The sequence below is a fragment of the Chenopodium quinoa genome, unplaced genomic scaffold (assembly GCF_001683475.1).
Source record: "Chenopodium quinoa cultivar QQ74 unplaced genomic scaffold, ASM168347v1, whole genome shotgun sequence".
Classification (NCBI taxonomy): Eukaryota; Viridiplantae; Streptophyta; class Magnoliopsida; order Caryophyllales; family Amaranthaceae; genus Chenopodium; species Chenopodium quinoa.
Window position 1 is genome coordinate 46,366 of NW_018742441.1, and position 17,967 is coordinate 64,332.

Below are 17,967 nucleotides of genomic sequence, written 5' to 3' on the forward strand. Positions count from 1 at the left end.
GGAGATAACCTTGTCTTTCGAAGGAGGTCGAAAAACCCTTGTCTTTCGAAGGAGATCGGAAACCCTTTCTTTCGAGGGAGAAAAGTTCCTCCCAAAAGGAGGAAGTATTATTATAAACCTAAAAAAACAATAAAGAAACAATGATTGGGGCTTTCCACCGATTAAAATCGATGGAAGCCCCTTCAAAATTCAACAATGGAGGCTAGGGTTTTGGAGAGAGAAAGGAGGAGAGAGAAATTATAAGCAGTTTAAAATGACATAAATTTGATTGTTAAGGAAAGGATGTAGTGCGATGAAGTGTAGGGAGATATGGTGGGAAGGGGGGTGTAAGCAGTTGTACCTACAAGGGGGTGTAGGATAAAATTTGTATTTTTTCTTGAAAAACCAAATATTGGGTGCGGGCCGCACCCAATGTTTCGTCAGTCGAGCCTCGAGAAAGTATCAAATCATTGTTATCTTCTTGTGATGAAGAACAAGTTTCAACCCGATGACAAGTTGGTAGTGGTTACGGCGAAGGAGAGGAGCAAGGTCATCCATGGCGGAAGAGAGATAAAGCTTGAGATTCTCGGTTTTTTTTTTTAAAAAGCCCAAAAATCGAATTGGGTTTTCTTATGTGATGTATAATTGTTGAAATTGATTGTCCCATATGATCGTTGTATGTTGAATTGTAAGTATTTTGATAACACATGCATGTATTTTGGTTGAGAAAGTTATGTTATACTCATGACCTTTAGAACAAGCACTTCAATGGAGTTTCACCATTGTTATACATTTTATCAAAAAAAATTATACATATCCTCAAACAAGTTATACATATAAATTGGTTGGATGATATTATATATTGGCTATATGATATCATGGCTCAATAATATCCTCTATTAACTATATGATATAATTTATGATTGTGTCTATGATATCCTTTTATTGGTTGGATGATATCCTCTATTGGTTATATGATATTAATATAACAATATCATATAACCAATAGAGGATATCATCCAGCCAATAGAGGATATCATCCAGCCAATAAAGGATATTATATAGTCTATAAATGATATTATATAGCCAATAAAAGATATCATCCAGCAAAATAGAGAATATCATCCAGTCAATGGAGGATATCATCCCGTCAATAGAAATATCATCCAGTCAATAGAGGATATCATACAGCCAGTAGAAATATCATCCAACCAATAAAGGATATTATAGACAATAAAGGATATCATCCAATTAGTAGTAGATATCATCCAACCAATAGAGGATATCATCCCGCCAATTGAGGATATAAAAAATTTGCATTTTGTCAGTCCGAACTGACACAATACCTTATCTTCTTGAAATTATAATTCCTTTTATCATTTAATCAATGATTCATTCACTTCTTCATGGAAGAGAGAGATAATAGAGAGCTAGTGATTTTTTGCTTTCCATCTTTAAAATTACTTTTACGTCCTTATGGTTCACTAAAAATTAATAATGTAATTACAAAAGGTGGGCTTATAAGGCCCAACTCTATGTCCATGGAAGGAGCTCAATCCGCTTAATGAATAGTGTTAAAAGTTGACTTTTAGAATGGGTCAAAAATATGATAGGTTAATTTATATTTCGGATTTGATTAGCATGTATAATTATTTTTTAGGTTGCACAACCTAAAATAGGAATATATTGGGATGCATTTGATTACCAATTATCCACCTCAAACTGGAAAGTATTCAGCTAACATCAAACCGACATTAAGGACCTTTGTTGGACCAAACTTTAGTGACTTTGCATTTTTTTTTTTTTTAATTCAATTGCTACTAAATATGTTTAATATTGCTACCCACCACCTATTGTAGATGGGTGCTACTAAATATTAGAATAACTTCTTTTTTTTTTGAAAGAAGAACGAGTATATTAGGATAACCAATTGTTTAGTACTTGCGTTTATTGGTGGTAAGTTTAACAAAAAAAAAAAATTACAAAGGGTAATTTAAAACTTAAGAACGTATGATTAAATAAAAAATTAAGAACGTAAACCTACTTGTCCTCAATTTTCTGCTCTCTCTCTCTCTCGGTTTCTCATTGAAGCGTGCTCCACGTTCTTTATTGAGGCGACTCAGAAACCCCAGCAGTTTCTGAGGTAAGATGATGTTTCTTTTTTGTATTCATCAAATATCAATTTAACAATGTAGGTTTTATTGTTAATTTTATTGTTAGTGTACTCAATTTAGGGTTATTCTATTGCTGATTATTGAACTTGATTGATTCTTGAACTAGTGTTTATAATATAATAATACGAAGGTTATGAAGATTATAACTAGCGATTTTGTTGCTAGATAAGAATACTATGTGATTTTTTTAGTCTGATTTGATAATTGAATCAACTTTGCCTTTAATCTTAGGATGGAACTATGAAATTGGGCCTTTTCAACCTAAAATCATGTGATTTTTTGAACCTAATCTGATAATTGAATCAAGTTTGGTTGCTAAATTGTTGCAGAACCCTTTAATGTTAGAATGAAACTATTATATCAGAACTTTTTTTTTTTTTTTTTTTTACCTAAAATCATGTAATTTTTGGAGCCAAATTTGATAATTGCATCGGTTGCTAATGTGTTGTTGAACCCTTTAACGCTAGAATGGAACTATGATACTGGACCTTTTCTCCTGGGCGGCTGCCCCTCCTGCCCTGGCTCGGGAACGGGCCCGAGCCATGAAATTAAGCTTATGTGAATTTAGGGTCATTCACAAGTTGTAAAACATAATTTTGAAATCTTTACTTTGAGTTTAATTGGTATTAAGTCGTTAAAGGGAAAGAAAAGCTCGATTCAATCTTGACCCGAGCTTAAGCTTATGTGTTCGTGCATTATTTTCTTGAATTAGTTTGATGTCGCGAATGATTGTTTTATCAAAAAATTATTTTGATTACAAAGAGCAATTTATCAAAAAAATTATTTTGTTTCGCCAAGGTATATTGATAGATGAATTAGTGATGAATATTCTAAGCAGTGATGCTCGGTTTTCTTGTTTCAAAATGGATGTGATACTACTGATATAGTGATGTCCAGATATTTGTCCAATTTTACATTTGTGAGTTTGGAACTATGCAGGAATGGGCGTTGTAGGGTCAGTTATAAGGTTATCTCAGGGCATATTGTTGCTTGCAAATGCAGTGGCGGTATTAAATGAAGACCGTTTTCTTGCTCCAAGAGGATGGAGCTATGCAGATTCAGTTGAATCGGCGAACACATTAAAGAAGCGATTTACACGTCTTGCTTTCAGCCTTCAGTGTTTTCGATGGATTCTAATACTTCTCAACATTGCCTGCATTGGTTACAAGCTTATCTATGGATGATATCACTTGGCAAATAATCATCTCATTCTAACAAGACTCGGGATACTCTCCTTTATGCAGTTGCTCTAATTTTGGCTGAACTTTAGATTACCCAGGATGTAGTTAACAAACACGCAAATGTTCATAGTAGTTATTTGTTCAGGTATGACTTGTTTTTGAATAGAAAGTGAAAAGGTTTATGTATTGATCCGATCTTTTTAGATTGAAATAGGTTGCGGAATCTACAAGAAATTATACAAAGTATTTTATCATAGTAGTAGTTCAGAAATATAGATGTTAGTATTGAACTGTGTTAAAACATCAAAACAAATACTAGTATTAAGAGTTGCCTTCCCATATCATATTGTGTTGAAACATATTCTTGGACAACAAATTTTGAACAATATATGATCTGGGTTAGCTGTTACAAAAACTAGTTAATTGGAATCACAACGTTGCTGTCAATAATCCATCAGCAGTACTATGCAGCAGAACAAGTATCGCAGCCTCAAGAATGTGATGGAGACAATGGTAAGAACAATGGAGCTCGGAAACTTGATTCAATCTTCAACATTAGATGTACAATTCGAATATGATTTGGCTAATGAATATACAAGAATAGCATCCCATATTCGAAACTGACAGCCTACTCTCGAGTATATACAATTTCTACCTTCTAACATTAAGATGAGCAACTCTGAACTCCCTCTAGAAAAGAAGAAAGAGGAAGGAAAGCACACTTTGTTATGAGCAAAAATGAAAAGGGCAAATGACAAGGATTAAGCATGGTCGACCAATTGCTCTACTAATATAAAATTTCTAAATCTAAATTTGTTACCACAAACCGTTCCTGAAGCTTTAATCCTTGTTTTCATAGGATATATGATCTGCCAATTTTCAGCCATATGGGGTCAAGGTTAAGCGGAGCTTTCCTCTATATCAATGTGCTATGCCTTCCCTTCCAATGCCAATACCAGCCTTGTCAACCATGGGAACATCATACTGCTGATATATTCGAGCTCGGTTAGCAGCCCACCATTGCTCTGCTTCCTTTTCACTAAACCTCTTTCGACTGCGTTACAGCAAGGAAAAATAGCTTTGTAAATTAGGGGAAAGAAAACTCACAGAATATAAAATAAACAGGTTGGAACTTTCAACGAGCCTAAGATGATTAAATTGAAGCACTGTATTTTTTTGTCTATTGATTACTGCACATTAAATTTTCAGACAGTGTAATTAATCTGGAAGCATTAAACGTAACACTAAGGTAGCGAAACAAATGGTTGGAAGATGTCTGCAACAAATGAGCACTGCAAGTATAGAACCTAGCCTTCTTGTTAATACCTAAATATTTACTAGAGAGCTCCACAAACAAAAACAAACACTCTAAGAACCTTTATAATCAGAGTTGATCAACATTACTGTTCATTGTAGCAAGCCAGCAGATATCAGGTCAACACAAGTGAAATTCATAATGCATGCGCGCGCGCGCACACACACAGAGATGGTGCAACAGAAGGAAGTTTTATGATAATACCAATCAGACAGCAAAATAAGTTTATTTGTACAATTGTACATTAAGTGCATATATACCTAACACTGGATTAACTTAGATTCTTAATCAAGAAAATTAGCTGTTCCACATATAAGAATATTTCGATCAACAAATTACCTGAAGCGGACGCGTTTTAAATCTTTAATACCGTCAGGCATTGACACAAGGGTGATGTACACACCAGGCTCATCTTGCTCAACCCATTCAGATCCATAATTCGCTTCGCTATCAGATGTTCTGTTCTTATTTTTGCATGAAGCCTCTAACTGACCTGTTACAAGGTTATTTGAGGCACGACTGCTGGGAGTAGTCGATCCATTTGAAGAATCATGACGATTTGACCAATTCAAACCAATTTCATGTACAGCTACTGGACTGTTAAGTCGATCCATTACATTAGAAACATCATTTGACAGATTTGGCCCTGGGGAACCTGGTACAGACGCCTTGCTGTTTCTTACTGCTCCAAGAGGCAACCTCTCAGCCATTTCCTTCAACTAAAACCAGAGAAAAGCAAAATTGATCAAAATAGAATAAATAAACCAGAGAAAGCAAAAAATGATCAGAGTAGTAGTATAAATAATCCTACAACCCCCCCCCCCCAAAAAAAAAAATTTTTTTTTTTTTTTTGATTGGGGGGGTGTTACAAATTATGATATGAATAGGACGGGAAATGATAATTTCTCATCTCACTAGTTTTACTTATATACAGTAATTCCAGCGTCTAATCTGGCTTGTCTTGCTTTTGCATTTTCTGTTTTGATCATACAGACCTCATCAGCTGGGCTCATCAAACTGAGGCATTATTTGTACTTAACTCTCCTGTCAAATCTTGAGCCAAACTATAGATAATCCTTTGTAATTGATGAAATATTAATTAGCCACATAATCTTAAACAGAAGAAGCACTAAATAGACACTCCCCTCCACATCTATTTAAGTGCATCACTAGATTGTGGAGAAAGTTTTATGCAAGTAAACTAAAGTGAGTATTTTTAATGGGTAAGTGGGTGAAGTTGAGAATTATATATGTTAATAAAAGATGAGTGGGAGAGTGTTATATTAAAAAATGATAATGTGAGTATGTGCAGGGACCATCGGAAGAAAGAGAAATGATAAAGAATACAAGTGGGGTAGTGGGAGGTAAGAGACATAATAAATACAGAGAGATTTATCCACATATAAGAAAGTGATGTACTTATATAGGTACGGTCATTTTTAGGTTATAACTGATGCACTTGTCGGGTAACGGACGGAGTAGCACTGTTTATTTTAGATTATTATCATCTGCAGAATATTAATGGTCCAATATAGTCAGTAAAAAGCCCAGCATCAAAGGTACGGTGCTGGTTTAGATGTAATAGTTCTAAGCTGTTACTTGAGATTCCAGCATGAACCCCCCGTAGAACCATCAACCGATAAAGGGCAGCTGATGGTGTATAATTCAACCCTATCAATTAATTGCATACATATATGATCAAGTACATGAATAATCTGACAACAACAATGACATTAACTTACTGGGATACAGAAGGAGTAGCACTGTTTATTTTAGATTATTATCAATTATTCGGAAACTTTGCATTATATAAATTGAAGATGTTGCTAAATTTATAAACATCCATCAATCAATAACCATGTCAGAAAACATATATCATATTTTTATGCACTATGAGTAATAGAAAAAGGCAGCTGTTTTTTCTTAGATAGATAGATAATGTATAAATTGCATTTTTGCATTTAGATGGTATAATCCTTACTTGTGCTGTAAGTGACTTGATTACTTCCTTTGCAGCTTTGCACTTTGCAGTCTCTTCTCCTGCTATTGCTATAGCTTCCGTCAACTGTTCTGAAGTTTTCTCCAGCTCAACATCTTGAAGTTGTGTTTTCCGTGTAAGTTCTTCAACCTGCATTATGAATCAGAAAAGGTGATTAAAAAATGCAACATTTTATATTAGAATATGATTGCATTGCTGCAATATTCTCCTTTGTTTCAAAATAGTTGCACCATTTTGACCTACACATTTGCCAATGCAAGACTTTGACCCTTTATATATGAAATCATCGGTAAATAGAAATTAGACACGTTGAAAATATACGGACAAACCCTATGTTTTCAATCGCAATGTTGGGGACTTCACACTTGCAATGCAAATTCTATTAAAATCTTAAATTATACATTAGTACAACTTATAAGGTAATATTTTGAAAGTATATATCGAAACGAATTTAATAAGATCCCACATGACTACATTATTTCAGACGTATAAATCATAAAAGACGATAAAAAAGAGTGTAAAATTCCAAATACTGCATTAAAAAAGAACATAGGAAATATATATTAGTAGAAAAATTGGACAAAGTTAGACAAGTGAATTCTGGCAAATGTCAAAATGGATGCAATCAGTACACAAAAAAAAAAAAAAAAAAAATTGTCACAAGAGAGACCCAGAGTCATCTCAACATAAATCCTTAAGATGAAAGAGCATACCATCCACATTGAAAGAATATCTCAAGATATCCAAAAAAAAAAAAGTTTCCCAAGATAAGTGGGAAAACTATCGAATTCCAAGTAGCAAAAAATGTAGTCATTTATGCAAACCTAAGGTCATTCTTTGTAAACTACAAAAATCCACATAATTCCCCAAGAAGCACCTCCAAAGAGGTTCAAACTCATTCCTCCTACAAGTCAACACAATAATCTGGAAATGACCAAGATAACAATAGGGCAAAGCAGCCTAAGCTTTCTTCATTCACCAGAACATCTGTGCAACTATTAGAAGGGTGTGCTTCCGACCAAAACAACGGGCTCCTTTGCTGGATCTTTATCTATCAACTAAGGGGATAAGGTTCTGTAGGAAACCACCAAAAGAACTCCCAACACCAAATAGCTAATCATTAAAACCAAAGATCCCAAACTTGGGCCCCTTAAAGAGGCCTATAAACCAAGTTGCATCTAGGTCACCTAATTTTCCTACAACACAGCCACATCAAGTTGTAGGTTCCACAGACTACAATACAAGTTCCAGAGTCCCAATACTTTCAAGGATGCAATCTGGTGCTCTCCGAATAGCTAATACCTCTGACATACTAGATATTGAAAATGTAAAAAGAAAAAAGTCAAAAATATAACGATAGGAGAAATTCATTGTGAGATAAGAGTAAATGTTACTTCATATAAGCTAGATTTTTTAACAGAAAATACAACATCTGGCATTCAGAGTCTCAACTCACAACAGAGAAAGAGGAAGAGAAAAGGCTCAGGAATACATTCCCCTTGGAAAATTATTTGTGTACAGCAAAGATTTATATAAGTTGACCTTCCCATAGTAAAGTAAATAAAACTTTTTACCAATTTTTACAATAAACTTTGTATCTAACAAAATGGGCATGTAATACTCAAACCAAATTTCTCATGACACGTGTATTGCATGCCTATGCTATGTTTAAAGGGGCAGGGGGGGGGGGGGAGATTCATTTTAGTTGGGAAACTACATTCTCTCAAAGGTCATTTGACCTTAAAAGGGGCAAAGAAAAAAGAAATGGCCTGCATCGGCTGCATGCTGAAGAATCATAACAGCAGTTTAAGTGAGAATTAATAATCACGTGTACCTGAGCTCTAAGTTTCAGAACTTCTTGACTGAGATGATCATTGGTCCTCTTAGCATCATCCAAAACTTTGTTTGGTGAAGAAAGTACTACCATAGTTGGACTTGGTGTCGCAGCTCGAGGAGGGCTAGAACGTCTTGATGTTGGTGAAGTTGCTCGAGAAACTATGCGTGACCCAGGAAGAGAGGCAGAAAAAAATTTCTTTGATGACCCAGATTTGGAAGTGCTAAGTGCACCCCAATGAGTGAATCCATTTGGAAGGGGGGACACACGACTGCTGTTGAATTCTAATTTCTTGTTTCTCTTGAAAGACACACTTTCTGTTTCCTTGAAGGAGTCCATTGGAGAATACTTACCTAGCGGCACAAGGGCCTGTGGACCATTTTTGTCCTCATTGTCAAAGTTCTGGTTACCTCGCTGATTCATACTTCCTCTCCTACTCAAAGAAGAGATAGAAGATGAGTCATTTTCTATAGATTTCCTTAGTTTTCCAAAGCAATTATCACAGACACGATAAGGTTTATTAGGATTAGGTGCCATTGAAGCCTTAAGGGACTTTCTGCTGCTGCATGAGTGACAAAACACAAGGCCACAATTGTAGCAGTTGTGTCTTTTTTTCTTGAAATTGAAAGCTACTCGGCATCCAGAGCACAGAGACTGATCAACACCTGATACCCACTTGTGAAGACAAACAGCTGCAGTAAAATTTGTTCCACATGCAATACTTTTGACTTGTTTGTCTTTCAATGCTTCAACTAATGTCGGGCTATTTTTGTCATCTGTGTCCCCATGACCTAATCTACCATTTGCGCCCTTTCCCCAGGTGTAAACTTCAGTTCTTGAAGTTAAAGCAGCAACATGATAAGCCCCACAAGAGATCTCCTCGACAAAGCTTTTTACAAGCTTTCCATCTACTCGAACAGGTAGCTTCCCGTCTGCTTGAGGATTTCCTAATTGACCATAGACAGGGCTACCCATTGTGTAAACCTGGCCAGTGGTTGTAAGTGCGACAGTCAAGCTATGGCCGCAGGCAACCTGACAAAAATTGGGATCAACCAGGGCTGCAACACAGGTAGGCACAAGTTTTGCTTCCTTATCCCCATGTCCAAGGCGACCCTTATCCCCATCACCCCAAGTGAACAATTTGCCTGAGGAGCAATTGCTTGAACTTGAATTTCCCACCATAACTTCAACAACTGCAGCAGTATGCCACACACCACAAGCTGCACGTACCGTTCGCAAGCCCTTTAGAGATTCAACTTCTCTTGGAGCAGAAAAACTTTTACGATCCCCATGGCCAAGGACACCGAAGGTTCCATCACCAAAAGTGAACAGCTGTCCAGCTGAGGTTACGATGGCAGTATGCCAAGGTCCACAGGAAATTGAAGAGACATGTATGCCTTCCAATGGTCCAATCAACCTCTTCGGGATCCAATGACTCATTTCATCACCTTGTCCAGAAAGACCAAAACTGTATTTTCTGCCACCCCATATGTACAAATCACCAGAAAGTGATACAGCACAGGAATGATTTTCTCCACAAGCGACAAGTTCAACATTGGTGCTCTTAAGAGCATCGACAAGCTTTGGATGTGAGACATCAGAATCCACACCATGACCAAGTCTGCCTCCTGATTCTTCTCCCCATGTGAAAACTTCTCCTTGTTTTGTCACCAAGGCAGCATGCCTTCCACCGCATGCTATATTCTGAACATCAAGAAGTACAGCCGAGTCCAATGTTTTAGGCCTACATGAGTCCAACTTCACACCCAAAGAACTTTCAATTCTATAGGCTCCACCACCAAGAATACCATCTCCGGAGCCTTCCCCCAAATGTAAACATCTCCTAGAGCATCACCATCATCATGACCAGAGCCATGGCTCGATGAGCTAACAGCACTTGAAAGACTCACACGAAAAGTATCAGCACCATTACATTTGCTGCGTCCATTTAAGCCATCAAAACCTCCAGAAGAAAAGGAATGGACAGAGCTAGATGCCGATTCTGGGGGCATAAAACTTTTTGCAGGTACTGTATACAAAATTGCATCTGACAGTGCAGTCTCCAAGCCATTTTTTTTGAGGACTCTCGTAGGGATAAAGGGGATCCAATCCATCCTGATAAATAAATAACAAAAAAAAAAAAAAAAAAAAAAAAAAACGGATCTCGTTATTATCACCAGATAGTCAAAATTCAATTAGGTGATCAGCAATTAGGAAACTGCAAAAGACCACCTTTTGTGAACCATCACCACTACCAAAGGGAGAACTTAAGGGAGAACTCCTCTGGGTTTGAACTTTTGGACTATTTGCTTCAGACGAAAGTCCACTTCTTGGATCTACTCTTGGTCTTCGATGATAACGTGATATTAGTGCTTTTAGGCCAGTAAACCAGACTTCAGCTTCATCTTTATCCTTACAAATCTGCAAATGAACATACCATATTTTTTATTCTTTGTTCTTCAACCTACATAAAAGGTAAGAGGAAGCCGGAACCAGCCTCCTCAACTAGAGGCTATGACAACAGTGCATGGTCCCAGAAGAGTGGAATAGAGCTGATGCCAGTGGTGCCACCATACCAACTCTTCAAGCAGCCAGCAAAATACATCAAAAAATCAACGCAGTATTGCAGATAGAAAGATGCAGATTAGAGATAGAACCATTCCATCCATATAGTAGAACAGATCAAAGGCCCGTAACAACTCTAACAGGTACCATAGACACCTGGATGCAACTAGTCACAACTTAACTGCTTTATTTTTCTACCTTACGTTACAAAAAAAACATTTGGGTAAATCAGACCAAATACAGATGAAACTCCTAAACACAGTTGGGTTTCTCCTTTAACCATCCCAGCTTCTTGTCTTAAATTTTAACGACGGAAAATAACTTTGTGCAAGATGCAGAAATTAAGTACCCATTAAAGTTATTTGATCCACAACTTCATCCTGGAAGAACCTTGTGATGACTACTGATGTCCAGCATCAATATTTCTCAATATTAAGCTGCTGAAAATCCTACATGCCCAAATTTCTGGAAAGCACTCCAAAAAATATTGGAGTTTGAGTTTCAACATATCTTGATTTTTCACAGTACATTTACAATGTTAAGGCACGAAAAAAGGTGGAGGGGGAAGAAAGGTAGCCCCTACCAGGCTGTGAAGGGGTAAAAAAAATTGTTTATATAACTTGGTTTAGATCAATGTGTGGCATGTTCAAAGAGTAGAAATAAAGCAGGATTTTCCAGAGGTCCCGGGTTATAGGATCAGAAGATTATTTATGTTTTTGTTTGCTTCTCTCTTCCCAAGCTCTCTTTTAATGTTCCCCTTCCCCACCACAACCACCCCCCCCCCCCAAATTAAAAATAAAAAATGTATAGGTTTCTTTATTAGTTACCAAGTTACATAGGATAGATTATTTATGTTTATGTTTGCTTCTCTCTTCCCAATCTCTCTTTTAATGTTCCCTTTCCTCACCACACCCCCCCCCCCAAAAAAAAAAAAAAAAATAAATAAATAAAAAATAAATTAAAAATAAAATAAAAAAAAATTATTGGTTTCTTTATTAATTACCAAGTTACATAGGATTGACAGGCAGATTGAATTAGACAAATGTATATGACCACTCAAGGAGTTCAGTAATTTGGTTGCTTTCATCTAAAACAAAAGGTCAAAGACAGAATTAATGGAGATAACTCACCACATCCAAAGAACGATCACTGTATATAAGAGAAAATGACTGATATTCCTTCTCAGGTCGAGGATATCTCTGAAAAATAGGCTGCATAACAGAGCTTTTATCAGTATAAGCTTAAATCTGTAATATATTCATGAAATAATCAATACATGTGTCTTGTCTTGACATCCAGCCAAGTAAAAATTATAGATGGTGGTAAGGGAGGATAGAAAACCTCCCAAATCGCAAGATAAAGTGTGATATATAGTCTGACATACTGTTAACCCAGCACACTGTTTTCCAGTAAGCAAGCAAGAATAGGGGGGAATAAAAACTCTACACCTATTGGTTGAAAGATGCATAAGTATTAAATATTGATGCTGAAAACTCCCTCAAACCCTTCTCCTTTCCTTTTCCTAACACCAATGTGTTTATGAGCATAAAATTTTTTGGACAATACTTTACAGAAGCTAGATACAAATACGCAACAATATCTCTACAAAGCATGAATCCAAGTAAGTGTCCAGGGCTGGGACAATAAAGCAGATTGCAGATAACACAATAACATCGGTAATATCTTCAGCAATTAGAAACGACTTAGCCACTTACGTATTATTCAAATTTGAGAGTCAGTTCATCCTAAAGTTCAATGATCTATCACAAATTAGCTTTAACCCACCCCATTTTACACAGTATCCATTTATTTGTGCTTGAGGTATTCCGTAAAAGTCAATGGCATATATACATGAGAAACTTTTTTAGAATGAAGCAATACTGCACTAGTTAAAAAAAATGTACTACCTTGAGGTTAACCAGTACCACTAAAGCATTGATAATTTGCAAACAACAGCACAAAGTAGGCCATAACATTCAAGATGATGACAAGGTGACAAATTGCTTACTGTGCGCTGTCCAGGAATTATTCTGGATACATGACTGAGCTTTAGATGTTTCTCCTCATTCCCAGAGTACCATACTAGAACAGATTCATCCTGAAATATACAAGATTATAAATCATGTAACAACAGCATTAGACATACAAAAGATTCATCTTTCTACAGCTCAAAATCAGGATAGCATTTAATTTGAAAGGTAAAACACGTGAGAAATGTATATTATTTTGTTGTATAAGGATTTAGGTTAAAGGAGAAACTGTATGAGAACAGATATATTAGTCATAAGGATTAAATGTACTGATGAATTTTACATTTTGCCTTCTTCTACAAAAGTTACACAATGCTCTTTACTATTCTTCAGTTCACCGACAAATGCAACACAAATCAATTGATGAGGGAAACAAAAAGAAAGAAATTAAATCATATAACAGAACGATTACCCATGTTACTGAGCTACACAATCCACAAAAGACAGATCATGTAAAGATTAAAAATGACTATGAAGATAACATATTTTCCAAAAAGTACAGCAGCATTCGTGCACAAAAGGAGGATTAGAGAAAACACCATCAGGACCTTCAGGCCTCAGCAAATAATTTTAAATCACAAGGACTTTCAATTAATTGAACCATTGAAATTTTCAAGCACAAAATTCTACTTTCACACATGAAATGCTTAATCTATAAGATATGGAAGCTCTTGTAGAAATCATTGCAACATTTCTCACTGGTGTTTATACGACTATTTATTCACATGGGAGATGCAGCTGCACCAAACAATGCCAAAAATGAGAAATTGGGGGAAAGGTAGTGCAGGGAATATAATAGAGCCTAAATCTTAACCTTTGCAGCATCTTGAATTGACACTTTATGTTATATGTTAATTAATAATAGATTTTAGTGATTAAATCATGTCCACGTGTATAAGGAAAAGCATTCCCTTCAAAAAAAAAAAAAGAAATATTCTTCTATAATGTAATGACATCAGTACCACTAGTATTTCAGTGAATGTAAGGATTAGTGGAAGCAAAACCAACAATAAATAAGATATGAACAATCAAAAGTGCGAACAAGTACACAACAATGCAATTTTACATGAAAAAAGCCTCCCCTTGCCAAAAGAGAGGAAAAACCATCAACTTTTGAGGAGTAACTCCCTTTAGGGACCTCTCACAGCTCGCCCACAATTACAATTCCCTATCTCATGGTATTTGTAATTCACACCGATTTTAGAGTAAAATTGTTTTCTTCTAGATAGGCACACAAGAAAAAGATCTCCAATCCCTCTTTAGTCTTTAATTAGAGGATGGAAATCCTAGACCATTAATCAACTTTGGAAACTATTCCAGCATCTAAAAATATCTAGTATAATATATATATTAGAACATAAAACTGTATCCTAATCAATTTATTATAAGGAAATCATCTAGTTCCCAATGCAATCAGAACTGAGAAATTTGCAACTTGCAAGCATACCACAAAACCGCAAAGTAAAACACATCATGAAGCCAGTAGCATCTGCACTGACATGCAGAAACTTGCACCAAACATGCGGGCCTTCAAATCACAAGCAGTAGCTCTTGTTTGCCTCAAGAAGCCTTCACAAGGACTAGCCATTTTGTGCGCAGATGTGTAACTCATGTTTGTCAAATATTATCAATTACCTACAATCTCTATCATGACTCTTAACTACAAAGTAAAAATTCAAACCCACTATGTGTCCCAATTCCCCATCTTCCCGAGCTTGTCAGTTGTCACAGTGTTGGGCTTACCTTAGTTAACAGGGGAAGTATCCATCAAAAGGTTTAACGTTTAAGGCTACTAATGTTGATTCTGCATTTACATGCTCAGAAGTAAAAGGAAGGGCACTCCATAAAGTATAAGCAGCAATTTGTGAATCGAGATTTCCATTACCACCACCAGAATTACAGGAAAGTATTCATCAAAAGGCCCAAGGCCATTCATGCTGCCATGCTGATTCTGTACGTGCTCACAAGTTTAAGCGGCACTCTAATGCGTAAAAATAACATGTGGTTTTCCAAACCATCACAAAGATTGTATATGAAATCATGTCTCTTTGAATTATCTAAAAATAAACTAGCTAAAATAAAAGGAAAGAAAATATTCTATGAGAATCACAAGAGAACAAATAATTATTGATAAAATGATAAGATAATTTCAATTAAGATACAAAGTCAAAACACATAAAATTAAATAAGAAACTGCAGAAATTTTGTATAGAAAACGATAAGCAAAATGTATCAGTTCATAAACAACCTATGTTCAAGAAATGTATGCATCCATTGTACCAAGATATACATCATACATAGTGCAAGAAAATGAAAATGTGAAAGTGAAGATTTGCAATTCATAACAAAGAAAATATTAACCATCCAATAAGATGTAGAAATGAACTAAATTTACAGAAGTTCTATATAATTAGCTTACATTAGACAATCTGAAAGGGCAGAACTTCGGCTTTCCTCTACGCCCGTACTTCAGTAAATTTGTTCCCTTCTTCAGAGCAGTGATTGCCTACAATAGATAAACAAGTAAAGTGGCTTTCTTTAGAAACTTGGAAATTTAGCAAGGAGAAAAGGATCAGTGCAGAACAAGAGCTTAACATTACCAATGAATGAATGCTTAAAAATTTATTAAAAAAAAATGAAAAATAAAGTTACTCCGGTTAGACAGTCTTCAAGTTTTCAAGATTAGGAAATGTCAACTCTCTAAGCTAGCAAACACAAATCATCCATTATTGGTTGCCCTCATTTTTTAACACATCAATACAAGAATGCATTTTAGCAATCTTTTTCTTACTGGCAGTTATAGAAACAAATCATTTATTTTACTAACGGTGAGTAGTGACACGTAGAAACGAAATTAACACTGTATAACATACTTTTGATGGATTATATCCCACCAGGGCATCCCCTGTTACAAAAATGACCTCTTTGCTATTGTTGGTCCTCGTATGAACAGCAGACGCAAAGAAGAAAATGTATAAGATCAAACCGACCGAAGAGAATAATACTATTGACGCAAACCATCCCCTAAGATGCACTAACCTCCATCATTTGCTAATTGCTGTCCATCAGTTACATTTGGTGGAATGAGTTAAAACATGAACAAGCTCATGCAAGGTCTGGGTGGTATGGGTACTTGTGGGCACAATGTCAATACGAGACTAAATTGATTTCCACAAACTCATCCATATCCTCCAGCCATTTGATGTCATGAGGTTCAAATTTTCCACAATTTTAGTTGATCCATAAGGTAGGCGGTCCAAAAGGTGAACATCAGCAGTATGATAAAGCTACATAATACAAATATGTTCCTAAGATTCTAAGAACATCATATATGATATTGAAATGATATGATGACAATCTAGATTAGCTAAAATCCTAAATCATCCTCATGCTACAAATGTGAACCATTTTTTACGGAAACTAGAGTCAGCAATCATAACTATGTCTTTTCACATAGGGTTATAATCATCGAGGTTCATTTTCCAGATATTCCAAATCATTCACTCTGATATTACATCAAACAACGACCTCACGAGATGCCGCGGCTCGAATTTAGTAAAACAGTTAAATGACTGCTCCAAATGCCTCCAGTTTCAAACAAACAACCATAAGAAAGCATTATAACGTGTTAACCGTGGCAAATTGAAGACAATAATTGAGAATGTAAATATTCAAATTATAAACATTTTCAAAATCACAAGTAAACGTGCCAGCATCTAGATGTCGTTTAGTACGCCCAAATTTAGCAGAAATATATATATAGAAACAAATAATTTCTTCAAATACAACGAATAATTCTTCTCATACAAAAATAATACTAATATTATATCAAAAAAATTATCAGAATAATTGCAATATGATTGAGAATCTAGTACGCAGAAATCCGTACCAAATAATGCATGAAAAATCATCCAAAAAAATCAAAAATAATATAAAAAATTAAAATCAAATAATAAAAAAGTGAAATTACCAACTCAATATCTCTCTCCACAGGTCCAGCTCTAGCTTGATCGGCATTCATGGTAGTCTACCTCCAACAACAGTAATCACCATTCACCGACCACTTTCTCTCTCTAAAACCGCAAATTCCGCCATAGTTTTTCTACTCAAAATCAGTCATCAAAACACTCACATTTTGTGCTACAAACAGTTCACTGAGCTTCAGATTCATTCAAATTACAGCTCAAAAATGGAGAAATTCGCAAAAAAAAAAAGAATCACTGGAAAAAAATCAAAAATGAATAGTACAAATTTACACCAAAAAGCAGAAAATTAGGGCTAAAATTCGATCGATGAAGCTGAAGAAGAGAATATGATGAATGAAGTTAGGGTTTCGTAAGCGAAGAAATTCGAGGCAAGTGGAGAGTATCAAAGAATTTGGGGAAGAATTGAGAGGAGAGAGAAAGAAAAGGAAAAAGAACAAGAAAAGAGAATTTTTTTTTTTTTTTTTTTTTTTTGAAGTATCAACAGTGAGTTAAAAGAGATGGGTCCTTGAGCTACTGGAAGGAGTCAAAAAAATGTTGGGAGGAGAGAGAAAGAGAGAAAAAGAACGAGGTGATTCAGCTAAGTATAATTAGTATTAGTAGTAGTAATAAACTAATAATAGTCAATTAGATTAGACTAATACTAGTTGATTTAGTTATTTTAGTTATTATTTTGATTCTGTTTATAGTTAATTATTTTGAAGGGTTTTACTTAAAAGTTTGTTGCAAGCTTGTTATGTGTAGGGTATGTGATCTTATACTTGGTAGAATTATACTTATAATTTCGTCGTTTTATTTTAATTGTTATATTTTCCTAAAATGGAAATCTCTTGTTACTTGTAAGTTGTAATTAAGGTATTTTTAGTAAGTTTGATATGGTTAAATAACAATTTTACTCTTGAATACC

The 17,967-nt window shown here is 35.4% G+C and overlaps 1 pseudogene; it reads right to left on the minus strand.

The window, feature by feature from the left end:
* Positions 1 to 3,629: 3,629 nt before the first annotated feature.
* LOC110716160 lies at positions 3,630 to 17,718 on the minus strand (annotated as a pseudogene).
* Positions 17,719 to 17,967: the final 249 nt, after the last annotated feature.